The sequence below is a fragment of the Pholcus phalangioides genome, unplaced genomic scaffold (assembly GCF_987345545.1).
Source record: "Pholcus phalangioides strain wild (caught in Gottingen) unplaced genomic scaffold, Ppha-v1.0 ptg000008l_1, whole genome shotgun sequence".
Lineage (NCBI taxonomy): Eukaryota > Metazoa > Arthropoda > Arachnida > Araneae > Pholcidae > Pholcus > Pholcus phalangioides.
The window spans coordinates 36,735,581-36,750,119 of NW_028301601.1; the positions used below are offsets into that span (position 1 = coordinate 36,735,581).

Genomic DNA, 14,539 nt, shown 5'->3' on the forward strand with positions numbered 1-14,539 from the left:
AAATGTCGCTTGATGATATTGAATTCCTGTAAAGATCTACAAGTTAACATGGTAAACTGATTATTCCAAAAACTCCGCATCCCAGCGTGGTTTTCCTCTGAAATTAATGAGGTTTTAACAGCTAAATATGCTAGTTATATTATTTCGGTAATTATAAATTGCCGCATTTCAAACTGATTTAACAGTGTGTAATGGAAATCGAGTTTCCTCCATTTATCCAAAGAGCGTGGTGAACTCAGTATCGAAGCACATCAACATGCACGGTTGTCATCATCCACCCACACAACATCCGTCGGACTTAATACGTTAAAATTCGAAACGCGACTTCCACTCAGTTAATAGATGTAAGCTAATTATTGTATAGCGTATACTGAGTGTTTCACGAAGGGTCGGAAAGTAATTAAATTCTGTGGTTGATTTAAAAATTAAAGAACAATATGAAAAAAGGGGGGGGGGGGTTCACACAGCGAAAGGAGAAGGAATCAGCCGTAATAGTACCTTGTAAAATAGAAAATGGAAACATGTAATGCTATAATTTCTGGTAAATACGTCACTGGGATGGAAAGGCTGCCGCTGTTATGGTCGAGTGGTCATAGGGGCGGACTTGCATCGTGAGAACCCGGGTTCGAACCACACTGAGGCCACAGTGGTGGTCAGCTGAAGTTCGTTTTCTGTGGTTCTCCACTTCAAGGCGCAAACACGAGTCGATCTCCCCGTTAAAAATTCTTGCCACAGACAGCAACAGGGCTACAAACAGTACAAGTATTCTAAATGAGATCACATCGGACTCCGGGTTTATAATAACAATAACTGATTGATAATTTTATCCGAAAAGTTCCGGCTGTAAGCACGATGACCATACGTCCCATTTTGTTGAACAGGGCGTATGAAGATGGGACAGCTGAGTTTATCTTCCCCACACACATTACAGGTTCCGAAATGTTAAATCGTACTCTTTTTTAATTGTTTTAAAACTGGGTTTTTTTCCCCATTTATAAGTTAAAATCTCTTTTTTTTATTCAAAAATTTTGAGGAGTCGCAATGGAACTGGCTAATGTATATGTTACGAAATTGCGATACTTTTTATAATGTACGGTATCTTCCATAGATTCCTTGCGTGAAAGTAATCCGGCCGATGAACTGTGAATGCGGTCAGTTAAAAGAAATTGACCATGAACTGACGAAAAAAAAGGACTTTTTTTTTCCCATGACATTCCTTCACTATAGGAAAGTCATTGCAAAAGTACCGCTGCACATATAAGAAATCATAGTGACTATTACGGGCTGATTAGGGCATTGTGAAATATGAACGGAAATTTTTGTCAGCAAGGGAGCCCTACTGATCTCCTACATAGTTTCGCGAGATGATAACGGTAACTTACAGGGTGAAAATGAGTCTGGTTCAACCTTAACTTCAATATATGCAAAAATAAAAAAACTTTCGACGGAAAAAAAATGGATCACAATAGCCGAATTCCCGATAACTATAGACGAATTTATTTTTATGTTACAAATTGATCACTTTGCGAAAGGGATAATAATATTCGAATGATAACATTATCTGTGATTCTAGTAAGCGGCGTGTGTCGTGTTTTCATCCGTGAATTTTAACTATCCACGAGAGCTAAAAAAAATCAAGCTATATAAGCCATGGCTTTATCGGGGAAAATTACTGTAATTAAAATTTTTACTCTCCGCTCCCCTCCCCAAAAAAGGAAAGAATATCAATTACATTATCACCTCTATTCGTTTCGGAGAAAGACATTTTCACCTATGATATGTGACGAGAAGTTAGCCAAGATATTGATCATTGAAGTGCATGATTTTCGAATTTCCCCACATGTTAATCAAGTTGAAGAAACCGTACGAGAGTCATTAAAAGTAGCAAAAATCAAATCATTTCAATCATCAATATCTCGAGTTTGTTTTTCTTCCTGAATTGACTTGCCAATTTGATTGCCATTTTTTTTTATTTTTGGCCATATATAAAAAATTTTATCTTATTAATCTTATCTTTCTCTTTAAATCTAATCTTTATCTTATTATCTTATTAATATTTCTCTTAAATTATTATTTTACGGAAATGAAACTGTCACAGTGGAATTGAATCGTTTCTACGATTATTTTTAATATTTTGTTTAAGTTTGGTTTCAGAAACTCTTCATCGAAACATGAAACATGTAATTCAGAGCTTGAGGTCGTGAAATGTAAATGGCTATTCGGAAGTCATTTCCATTCATACCCAACACTCGTAATATGATCTTTGGTTCCCCTTTATCATTCAGAACAATCAGAAAAATTTTCCTTCGGATTTGAAATAAATGTATATTTTCAATTATATTTATTTTAGTTCTTTGGACGACCAGAAAACTTATGGAACATTGGTTTCGTATATTCCTTTCAGACTCTGCGTGCGTAAATGTGGTGGTTGCTTTTTCTCATTGTGGGGGGGGGGATATTTCAACCTCCGTGTGTTGACCCCTGACTTAAAGGATTGTGTAATTTTTGAGTTATAAGAGTATGGTGTTTTCTTTTCTTTCTCTTCACCAGCGGAAGCTTTATATTAACCACATCTACGGAGAAGTTGCTCTTTTTACCCCTTCTTTCTCCTATACTTCTGTTGTCAATTATTTATTTTCTCACATATAATATATTTTTCTACTATACATGCAAGAGCGAAAGAGAGCACGTAGGGTAAAGGTGAAAGAGGAGACTAAAAAACTCGTTTTTCAACCTTATCTATTATACTTTTCCCTTTTATAATACATAAGTTTGAAAATTATTTCTTTCCTCTTTCCCCCCCCCCCCCATTCTTTCTTTTTTTTTAAAGTGTGGTTAGGTTTGCACAGGGTTACCAGATTTATCACCGATTCATCAAATAGTGATAATCTAATTTTCTGGCCATAAGCTTTTACGTCAAGTTGTTTAGATGGCTTCCAGGAGAAAGTGCCTCCGGGAACACAGTTTGATTTATTACATAATATTCAGCAATAAAATTCTGGAAAAAAATTTCTATATAAATACACCCTACATCATCATGAGTAAAAAAAATTGAACGAAGTGAATAATTTCTTCACAAAACAAAGTTGAAAGATTTGCTGAGATATTCATGTTTTCCAATGTATTTTTGAGTATCAAAAATATCTTTAAAATTCCAAAAAATGAATGCTTTTGTCCGATAGGGATAAAAAGATTATTAAAAAGCCCTGACCCTTTTATGACTTATTTATTGCATGTAAACATCCTCTTGTACATATTTTTATAAATGCTTTTCTTCATTCAACAGATCGATATTCTAGGCAGCAGAACGATCTGTTAATGATCGAGCTCGATTATTCATTGGATATTCGCCGGACTATGCATCAGTGATTTCAGTAATGACCATCATCATCATCACTCGATACTATTCCAATAAATCGTGGCTTTTACAAGTAGAAAGTTTTCTCGTGATTGCGACTATTAGTCTCCATTCGGTCTCGAATTTCACTAATATATTTCAGTTTGGGTGATCACAAAACGTGTACCCCCATGAGTGTACGAGTTCGAACACGTTTAATTACGACTGCTACTTCCTAGCAAAGTGTGCGTTTGATACAGCTAGAATTAATAGGTCTCTACGAGCGGCGTCTGATTACTTACGAGTGTGTCTCTCTCTTGTGACAGGAAAGATCTTTGCTCTACGAGAACGCCGTGTAACACACATCTCGTTGGGAATTCCTTACAGGCATAAAGATTTATTATAACTTTAGCGATCTCTTAGCCCATTATATGCCAAAACTCTACTTTATTCAACTTTTTCAAAAAAAAATTACATAAATGTATGTTAACATGTATGAAAAGAAAACTATTTCGGGGAAAAAGTTTTATTAAATTGAAATTAATAATCAATAAATTAAAATTAAAAAAAATTAAAATATTTTTATTGAGTTTGTAACGTTTACGGCAGTCAGTTCAAAATTTAGGTACAACAAACAAAACTAAAAATCCCTCTGCTGGATTAAACAAGCGTTCCAGAAAAAGGGACTACGGTTGAATAATGGGTTCGATAAACTTTATTCTTTAAAATAAACTCTTTCTTCATTGTTACACACTACTGAACCGCATGTATGGTATAATCGAAAAAGCTTTTTTGAGGAAATTCTCACGAATAAGTGCACGCCAGAAAGTTATGTTCATACAGTGTGTACCTGACGTAAACACGGTTTTTCATTGAATCCTCATTATTTAAAAATGGGGAAACAAATATATTAAGTAAAATCAATTCCATATAACCATATATATTGCATAAAGCAATTAACTAATTTTTGAAAAATTTATAACGGTTGCAATTTGACTAACAGATACTAGATTATTTTTTGTCGGTCTGCTGGAAGGGCACCCTTGGTGTCACAAAGTGAATGTTCCTAATTCATGCATTTTTTTGTTTGTTTTTTGTCTTTTTATATAAGTTTGTGCGAGTTGTCATGCATTTTTCTGTTATTGTAGTACGTACATGACTAGGGGTCCTTTAGGTCCAACGATAGGGACCTCAATTGTCTTTTTTTTTCCTGTCCTTGTAATACAATTACAAAAAAAAAAAAACGTGTGAGGTCAGATATATACGAAGAGAAGGCTATATAATGTTCGGGGGAGGGGACTTATTTTAAGGTGCCTAGAGGACCCTTTCAATTGACAGTATACATCAAAACACGAGATTCAAAGCAGCGTGTACAAATAAATATCTATATGTGAAATAAAATCAGGGGACCCTGGTGGAGTCCTAAAGGACCCCCGAGTCAAGTTCATTCATGTCGCCCAAATTTGCAAAAAGCATGTACGAATTCAGTCATGCTAAAATAATCAGCAGAATCGTGAAGCATATGTTTTGAATAGTACGCGAACAAATTCCATAAATAAATCATTGGTTAGAGCTGCAGTATGATTTAGACAGCAAACTGTATGTTGAAAAAGTTATCCATACCATCATAGATTTTCAAATTTAAAAAAAAAAAACCTCTATTTCAATTAAAATGCATAATAAAATCGAAAGAGTCATCGCTAATGGCATATTAATGTGCAAAGCATTTTTCTAAATTTTTATTCCCCCGTGTATTGAAATGGAAAATATTTTCCTAACTATTAGTCATTTCTCATCACATTCATAAATTTTCTTCATTACTTAAATCCTTTTTTGCTGCACTCAGCAATTCGAAATTTATTCAATACCTTGTCTATAACATAGAAAATTCGAAACGGAAAATTACTTGAAAATCATTCTCAAATTACTTTTAACTGAAATCGATTTTTAAATAGCATTAGACGAGAAAATCCATTAGAAACATTAACGAAAAAAAAAAAAAAACACTTTTACTTTTCTCAGAATACTTTTCAGATTCCTCGTACTTCTGGTGTTTTTACATTAAAAAAATTAAATCTATTTTAGACAAAGAAACTTATTACCCCCTCCCTTCAGATAGTACGTTCTCCGTATAATACACCGAGAAAATCGCCGATTGTATGCAATTAGTAAAAGCTATCGCGAAGTTTTGAAAGACAACAACAGTCTTAACGAAAGCAAACTCTCACTCGATATCCTTGAATAAATAAAAGTAAAGTAAGAAAATAGAGTAAAAAAATAAAAACTCGATCTCTCAGAACACGAAAGTAAAGATAGAGAAAAGATAAAGGAGTGTCCGTCCCCAAATGAGATAAAAAAAAAAAAATTGAATATACTGCTACGTAAACCTTTTGGAAATAAGGTTTTTCCTTAGTGTTAGCTTTGTACACACAGTCCTCATAATACAAGGAGATAGATAGAAGAAAAAGAATTCTTTCATCACATGCATTTTTTTCCCATCAGCTTTTGCTGAACTGAAGGTACTGGAAAACATGCCGTGAATTGTATAAACTGCAAAAACCTTCTCTCTCTCGTGTGTGTGTTTTTTTTTTGTTTTATTTTGCTTTTTTTTTGTTCCGTGTTGTTTGCCTAACTCCGTCCACATATCACTGAGATGAATTCGTATATTCGTATATATTCCACATTGATCGGTTCTATTTATTTCTATATTTTCTTGTTTCAATCCCTTTTTTTTAGCTCCGGAACTCGCTGTTCGAGACACATCCGTAAAATACATTTCAAAAAGAAAAGAACGTGAAGCAACGAGCACTCAGTAATAGGAGAATGAGCGATCGAGAGAATCGACACGCACGGAAATTTCTAAGGTTTGGCTGAGACTGTCGATTGTAATAACATGTTTGCGCCAAATCCATCTTTCGAGGAAAAAATTCTGAAATTTTTTTGAATGGTTGACATTTTATTCTTTGTGCATTTAATCAAAAAAAACCATTTTATCTTAGATAGGTACATAGACAGATATAGATGGATGAGCCCTCGATCATTTTCAAGAAAAGATTGCTTGCTGTATATCATACACATAGTCATGTATGAGTTCGTATTCTACTCAATTCTACTTCAAAACATCTACAGTGAAACCTCGATATACCGATACTCTATCGGTATATCGAGTAGTTCAGCGGTAATCGTAAATCGAGGGAGGTGTGGCATTATTATCGGGTGCCGCCAAATTTATGCTGTTGTTGGCATTTCTTTGAATCGATGTTGTTAGCAGGCGCGACGATTAACTATGATTTTTGACATATCAATGGCGCTACCGAGAGGCTGAGGCCATTCCAAACCCCAATAATTTCTGGAAAAAAATGCAATGCACCTGCCATCTCTTGCGTACGCCCTTGAGTGCCGTATATACAGAAAGACCAGCAACTTTCAGCCCCCCCCCCAATGCTTTCTACATGTCGGTGCCTCTGGTACATATATGTCCCCAACTAAAATAAATGGAATGTCTATGAAATGAACTCGTCATCTGATTTCCTTTTCCAATTGAAACGTATGTTTCTATAACCAACAGTACACGAGTGATTGAACTGAAACAGACAAAAGTTTGCACTCTGTACATATATCACAGCTTTAGTGATTAATTAATTCGGAAAATATAGTTCACTAGCGCACGTGTGTCCTATACCCCGAAAGATAAAGGCCAAAGAACTAATCGAAATATCTTTAATATTTATAAGATACGTACAACTAAATGAGAGAAGTTAATCCCATCGCTCCAGTCTGTTCTTTTTCCGATAATCCACGGAAGGATCCTTAATATCCTGCTTGACTCCGAAAACTCTGAACTCACTTTGTGGTCGACTGGGAATAAAGTCGACATCTTATCCGCATCGTACATATTAGGACATGCTGTACATTTGATAGCAACATTTTCTTCCCTATATATGATCACATTCTTTAATATGAATCAACAGAATCTCTTCAAATATTTTAAATGAGAGTTTCATGAAACTAAGAACCCTTTCAAGATATATTCGATAACTTCATTTTTTGCACAATATTCAACTGCAATAGCACCTCCTGCGTCAGAGCTCATAGGGCCCAAACTAAATTTCCCATGGAAGCCTCACTCCTACTGTTAATTATATTATAGTTATTATTTATAGTATTATTTTTACTACTATTGTTTATAGTGCGAAATAAGAATTGTCCTGGAGCCCCAGGGCTAGCCCCGTCAGCCAAACCCATGTGGATGCCATGCCTTCCCTCACAACTTATCCTAACAATTCCTATAACAACCATTCCCCCCCCCCCCCACTTATTTCGTCCTTTCATTTCGGATTTGGCGTCCCTACAGAACGGACAGAAATCCTATTCATTGATTTTTTCACGTCAATGAAACTTTTTCCATCCACTCTCTCCGGATTTAGCACCCCTCTTGAGCGGCGCCCAATGTGGCCGCAATGGGTCACCTATGTGCTCTGTCACACGAGGCAAGTGTGTAGTTTGGTACCTCCTAGTGTTGTTTTTTCCAGAACTGTCAAATGAAGGTAAAGGAAAGATATTCGGCTTCTCTCACTTATGCGGTCCTCAGAGAACCAGACACACCTTTAAAATAAATTCCTGTGGTAATTAATAAGTGCTGTTTTGAGGATTAAGTTATATGGCATTATTAAGAACGATAAAATAATGCTGGACTCAAATGCGAATAAATTTTCTCTAAAAGCGGGACTTATGGTCACGAAGATTTTGCACGCTAAACAATGGTGTGCGGCTTTCTACTGAAAAAATCAGGTTCCTGTCGAAATCCTTTAGACTGGAGCCCCTTGTCAGCTTCCCGCCAGGGTCACTTTTAGGGGCGACACTTGAAGCTTCGCACCCGGTTGGCAGATGAGTTCGAGCCTCTCCTGCTGTTGAAACTATAAAATACAGTATTCATAATAACTGAAATGGTTCTTTATTTAAAATGGACGAAATTTCGACAGAATAAGATGCGTTTAAAGTCAGGAAAGTTCATAATTATTGCACAGATACGAAATTAAAAATTACAAAAGAATTTTTTTTTTCAAAGTTCACATACTCAATTTACATGTATTGGGAAAACTGAACAATCGATGACTAGTTGGTTTTGCTAAGGATTCAAATTCTTTCTAAATGTATTTTAGCTGTGAAGCTAAAACCAGTACCTTTCCGTCGTTGCGTTTACAGGAAAAATGTCCTGTATCAAAAAAAATGTCCCGCATTACAGGAAATGTCCTGTAAATGTCTTAATCCGTCCAGTATTTTGAAAATGTTCGAATATTTTTGATACTCATTGCTTCTCACGCACACTCTACTTTTTTTCATTTCAAGCTCAATTTTCACTTAAGTGGTGTGTGACACAGTCCCACTTGAGTCACCCACGCCGCAGTTCCACATCGTTCAAGTGGCACACGGCACATTTCCTAATCACTCGAGTGGCCTACTGCACGTTTCCATATATAACTTAAGTGGCCTCCGACACATTATCAGCTAACTCTATTGACCAGGGTCATAGTTACGGAGCACTTAAGTCTTAAATGCTTCACGGTACATTTACATATCACTTATGGGGGGGGGGATGCACGCAAAATTTCCAAAAAACACATTTTTCAATTGTTAAATATTTAAATAATACGAAATTTTCTGCGTCTATCAGTTATATAGAAATATTTTATATAAACTACTGGCAGGCATTATATACACATTCTAATGCTTTTCACTAAAATGTTTTTTTCTCAAAAATAAGTTTTTTGTTTAGATAAGGAACATTTTTTCGAACACCACTCATTCAAATGTCTTGAAACTTTGCGTGTCTCTCAACACTATATAATGTGTTCTTCCGTACTTTTTTCTGTGACTCGTGGACCATTTCTTAGAAAATACCAACTTTTTTCATAGAGAAACGCTCAAATTCCAAAGATATTAAAAGCCGTTAAAGAGAGAGAGAGAGAGAGAGAGCTCTCTCTGGACACTGAAATCTGTACTGCTGTATTTAAAACTGCGAGATACTTTCGAAATTCAATAGTAATGCAGGTGCATTTGATACATTAAAAGGGCCGCCCTCGTAACGAATTCGGGGGACCCCCCGAGCCAAAACAGTTTTTGAGGTCTATGATTTCTAAGAGGCTACATGTTTCGAGAGGCCAAATTTGGCATCCAAACAGTATTCACAGAATTACAGAAATTACAGAAATTTAAAAAAAACACCTTAGTGAAAGAAATAATTTTAGAATTATTAAAAAAAAATAATTTCATAATTGATGAAAATTTATAAAGTTACTGAATTATTATAATAAATAATTCCAGTACTACTAATGGAAATATTTCAGAAGAATTGGCAAGAGCAATTTCAGGATTGTTAAACGTAGTAATTCATGAAAAAAATTAAAAATTTTTGAAAGAAATAATTTCACATAATTAATATTAAAATTTAAAATTAGTGAAAAAAAATATTTCAGAATTATCGGGGCAAGTTTCAGGTATAATAAAAGAAATAATTGATTCAAAAGAATTGATTAATTAGTTAATTAAAGGAAGTTATTTGAAAGTGAATAAAAATTCAAATTCAATGAAAGAATCAAAGTCAGAGTAAATAAAAGTGTTCAATTAATTTGGGAGAACCCGGTTTAATAGCTGAAAACACAACGGTATGATTCGGTGCCCCACGGGCTTCGTGAAAAGTTTAATTTCGACAATTTAAAAGATTGAAGACCCTTGATCTACATCAAGGTGATATCGATGATTCCCAACGTGGGGCCCACGCCCCACAAGGGGACAATTCGATTTTTTAAGAGGGGCAATTTGAGTTTTTCCTACGAAACCTTGGAAAACTTTCCGAATTCCCTTCATTTTTCTATACCAGTTCAAACTATTAATTTTTAATTGATTTTTCTCTCGATATGTGTGATTTCTTTCTTTTATTTTTCTCTTTCAGTGGAAAGGGTTTGACTAAGGGTTTGCCAGTGAGATGAAGTCCACGGATCCCCCTATACAATAAAATGAAAAAAAATGAAGGCCACAAACTCCTTTAAAAAATAATGTTTTGTGTGTAGCAATGTAAAAACAAGAGTTAATTGTTTTCTCATCCAAAGCTCACGGACTACCTGAAGTCTTTCCTACGACCCCTGATTAAAAGCCATTGCTTTTGACTAAGTAAAAGTATACAGAAATGAGGGGGCAAAGACCCCTGGTTTTAATATTCAATTAGGCAAACTAAAAAATAACGGTTTCACCGAGAGGGAGGGGGTTTAAGTAAGAGTGACAAAAGTACGGGGGGGGGGGGCACCAGAATATCAGAGATACTTTGGTGGAGCATGGCCTAAAATAGGTTGAGAACCAATGATCTAGATATTTCATTTTTTTCCAACCTTTTTGCAATTGCCGACCCGTGAAAAAGTGTCGAAGAATCTCACTGACCGGCGGAAATTGGAGAAATAATTTACGCACCGCCAAAAATAAATGAATACGAGAAATAATTTGCAAAACATAAATGGGCAGCAACATGACTCACAAAAAATAGACAGGAAAAATTATTCGGAGTACTGCTGATGAGACCAAGATAGAAATAAAAACCAATATATGGACTGTATGATATTTAATTAAACCTAAATTTATAAATAGGCTATATGAATTGTTCGAAATTTCTCATGGACCGTCTTTGGTCCACGAACCAGCAGTTGAAGAATAATGATATAAAGAACCCCGAGGGCCCACGAACCGCTCTTTTAAACTGAAAAAAGAAACCTTTGTATTACACATTATATATTAATTGCTATCGAAATAAAAGGAAAGAAAAATCAATCGATAGAGATATAAACCATTATGATTGAATCAATCGAAGGTGAAGCCTCACATACCGGAAATAGAACAACAAAATCTATGATCATGCTTCCAATCATAACTTTCTGAATGAATTTCTCTGTATTAGTGTTAATATTCGGCCTTCAAACATCATGCATCGATACATATATTTTATTAATTTTTAGCTTTGAATTACAATCAATATTTGAATTGACAATTTCATCTTCAATTTTATTTATCCATTCAAAAATATCGTCCTAAAAAAACTTTTGCAACTGGCAATAGATGAGTACATTTGATTCAAAGATAAATGAATGGGTAGGAAATTTAAATTGACTCACCAGTATGCAGACTAGAGAGTGCAACAGGAGAGTTTTCATTGATTGACAGGTTTTTCTGCCTGTTCCAATGTTCGAAAAGGCATATTCACGTGTACAAAATACGGAAAAGTTCCGTTTTACGAGAGAGTCACAAGAATTTCCTACTTTCGCTTCAATATAAATGTTATTTTCCAGTGGTTCGAAAATTCACAGCAAAATAATAATTATAATAATTCATATGAAAAGAGATTCGAGTCAAAAAGAATGTAATTTGTTCTAATAAGGCTCCCACCGCCGCAAATATTCTAGGTGCATCCTCTGCTCCGACGACATTGAACTGAGTTTGGACTGCCGCCTTTCATAACACTATTCCAGGTACTATTTTCTCCGGGTTTTTTTTTCTTTTTCGTTTCTGTTCCCGTCTATTTCCGACGCCAAGACCACCGCCAGTACTAGCGCCAAAATATTTTAACAGCGTAGAAAATATGCGTTTTGAAACAATGCCCGGAGATCTTAATAGAATTATAGTTGGCTTGAGAGTTTGTTATGTTGCTACTGCCTTTGTTTTGAACAGGAAATAAGAATTAGGAAGGGTTTATTTTTGGGAGAATTATCGCTCTTCTTATTTAATGATATTGCGGCACAGGTGAAAATGAATGCTATATTTGGCTCAGTCAGTATTATCGTGACCATAATCCGCATTGTTTCGCCGAGTTTTGTTTTTGTCCACGAACATTCTCATCAATTCCCCTATTATACCCTTTGATTACAGATAAAATTCAAGGATATGTATGATATTTCACGGGCTGCTCATTGATTGATGAGCACTAATCAATCATATAGCGGTCATTGATGACGATCAATATCGGCGTGTGCGAAAAAAAATGTCAACCACAAGCTGCATTTGAACTGTTTAGAAAGAAAGCAATCATTAAGAAAATCATTTTCAAGAAACTACTGGAGCCAAAATTAGCATATCTCCAACAGATTAAGATCATTTCAGCACACAAATGACTGTTCGTTTCTCTTTCTATTACACAGTAGACATCCGGGCTATCCAGCTTAATGTGATGGAATAACGGGCCGGAGAGAGAGAGAGAGATAACAGTAAAACTCCCTACTCATACCATCAGAAACATCTTTTTTATACCGAAACCCGCTCTTATTCATATTTTCTGACCTCGATGTACACAAGCGAGTATTTAACCCATTCTTGACCGCTCTTACAATTTGTAAGAGCAAAAATCGCTCAGTTTTTTTTTATATATGATGACCGGCTACTCAAATAACATATTTTCGAAGTTTCAAAAAATTGGACATAAATTCAGCATGTTATTCTTTGTAATTAGTGTAATTTTTATGATTAATTAACTTTCTAATTAATCTGAGTTCTCTTAGATTAATCGAAATAATTAATTATAATTTTGAGAAACCTCAGGTACCATATGACAAATTATATATGGGGAAGAATTACTTTTTTTTATATTTAAGAAAAAATTATTTCTGTTCCCGGTCAGGAAAAAAAAATTTTCAAATAAGAAATCTGAATAAAATTTCTTAAAATTTGATATTTGGAAAATCATGAAAAATGAAATTTCATTGCAAACAAATTGTAGAAAATACTATGACGCTCGTTTAGATCTTTCAATTGCCAAAAATGTTCATTTCATACAAAAATTTGAATTATTTGAAAACAAAATTTAACAAAGCGATGCGCACATGCAAAGTCAGTCAAAAAGGGGTTGATACGTTTGTTACGTAGTTTTGAACTGTTCTATTTTGAACATTTACTACAGAAAAAGGAGATCGAAGAGTAAAAATATTGCACATACAGTCGAATCCCTTTATAACGAGCTCCAAGAGACCGGTGAAATCAATTCGTTATAACGAAATTTCGTCATAAAGGAATTCCAGGTTTTTGCATTGTTCCCATGAAAGCTCATCTGGAAACTTATATTATTATTAAAATCATTTCAGCCTATCTTCAAGCGATAATTATCTAAGCATGAATAACGGCAACAATATTCTAAAAGAAACAAATGATATAAGCGAACTCTAGGAAATAAAAATATTTACATAACTCGAAACTACAATAATCTAAATAGAATTCCGGCAACAATTTGATCTGATGATAATTTCGGACAGCAATTATCTAAACAGACGTCAAAGTGACAATAATTTAAACTAAATTTAATACAATAATAATCTGAAAAGAAATTTCCAGCAAAGAATAATCTAAACGGAACTCTGAAAAAACAATGATATAAACAGAATTCCAGGCAACAGCAATCTAAGCAGAGCTCAAAGTAATAATAATCTAACGAAAATTTCATACAATAGTAATCTGAAAAGAATATTCTAACAAGAGTAATCTAAGCAGAACTCCAGGCAACAATGATCTAGACAAAAATAATAGAACAGAATTCAAAGCGAAAATGATCTGAAAATAGTTCTAGGCAACAGTAATTTGAATACAACTACGGGCATCTATGATCGAAACAGAACTCCGAACAACAGTGATTAAAACAGAATATAATCTAAGTATTACACTGGGGGCTGATCTGAATAGAATTAATTAAAAAGGCAACAATAATAAAAACAGAACTTGGGACAACAATAGTCTAAACAGAATTCTAGGCAAAAATAATGCATAGCAAAATGTTTTCCAAAACTAATCTGAACAAAAGCCCAGAGAGAGAATCAGTCGTATTCAATGTTTCTTATTTATTTATTTATTCACGTCTCAACAGGCAAGGGTTGCCCAATTACAGAGATGGACAAGAGAAGAGAAATACAAAAACACAAATACAGCAAACTACAAAAAAACAAAATAGAGTGGAACAATATTAGAAATACATACGGAAAAGCATAATAGCACGAATATTCAATACTCACAATAACTTTTAAGAAATTCTCTTATAGTTGAATTGAACATATGGGGTTTCACATCACATTAATTATATATATTGCACATCTCAAAAATAGGGGACCGTCGTAAAATATTTGTTTGGGGATTAGGGAGGCGAAAAGTCCGCCGAACAGGCCTATTTCCAATTGGCACAGA

The 14,539-nt window shown here is 34.6% G+C and overlaps 1 protein-coding gene across 1 annotated transcript in view; it reads right to left on the minus strand.

Annotated features, from left to right (window-relative positions):
• Positions 1-11,814, minus strand: part of LOC149084226 (uncharacterized) — a 385,762-nt gene extending 373,948 nt beyond the window's left edge. The window contains exon 1 of the mRNA XM_089234569.1: positions 11,497-11,814. The gene's annotated coding sequence lies outside the window, so the exon portion shown is untranslated. The remainder of the gene's footprint in view (positions 1-11,496) is intronic.
• Between the last annotated feature and the right edge of the window lie 2,725 nt (positions 11,815-14,539).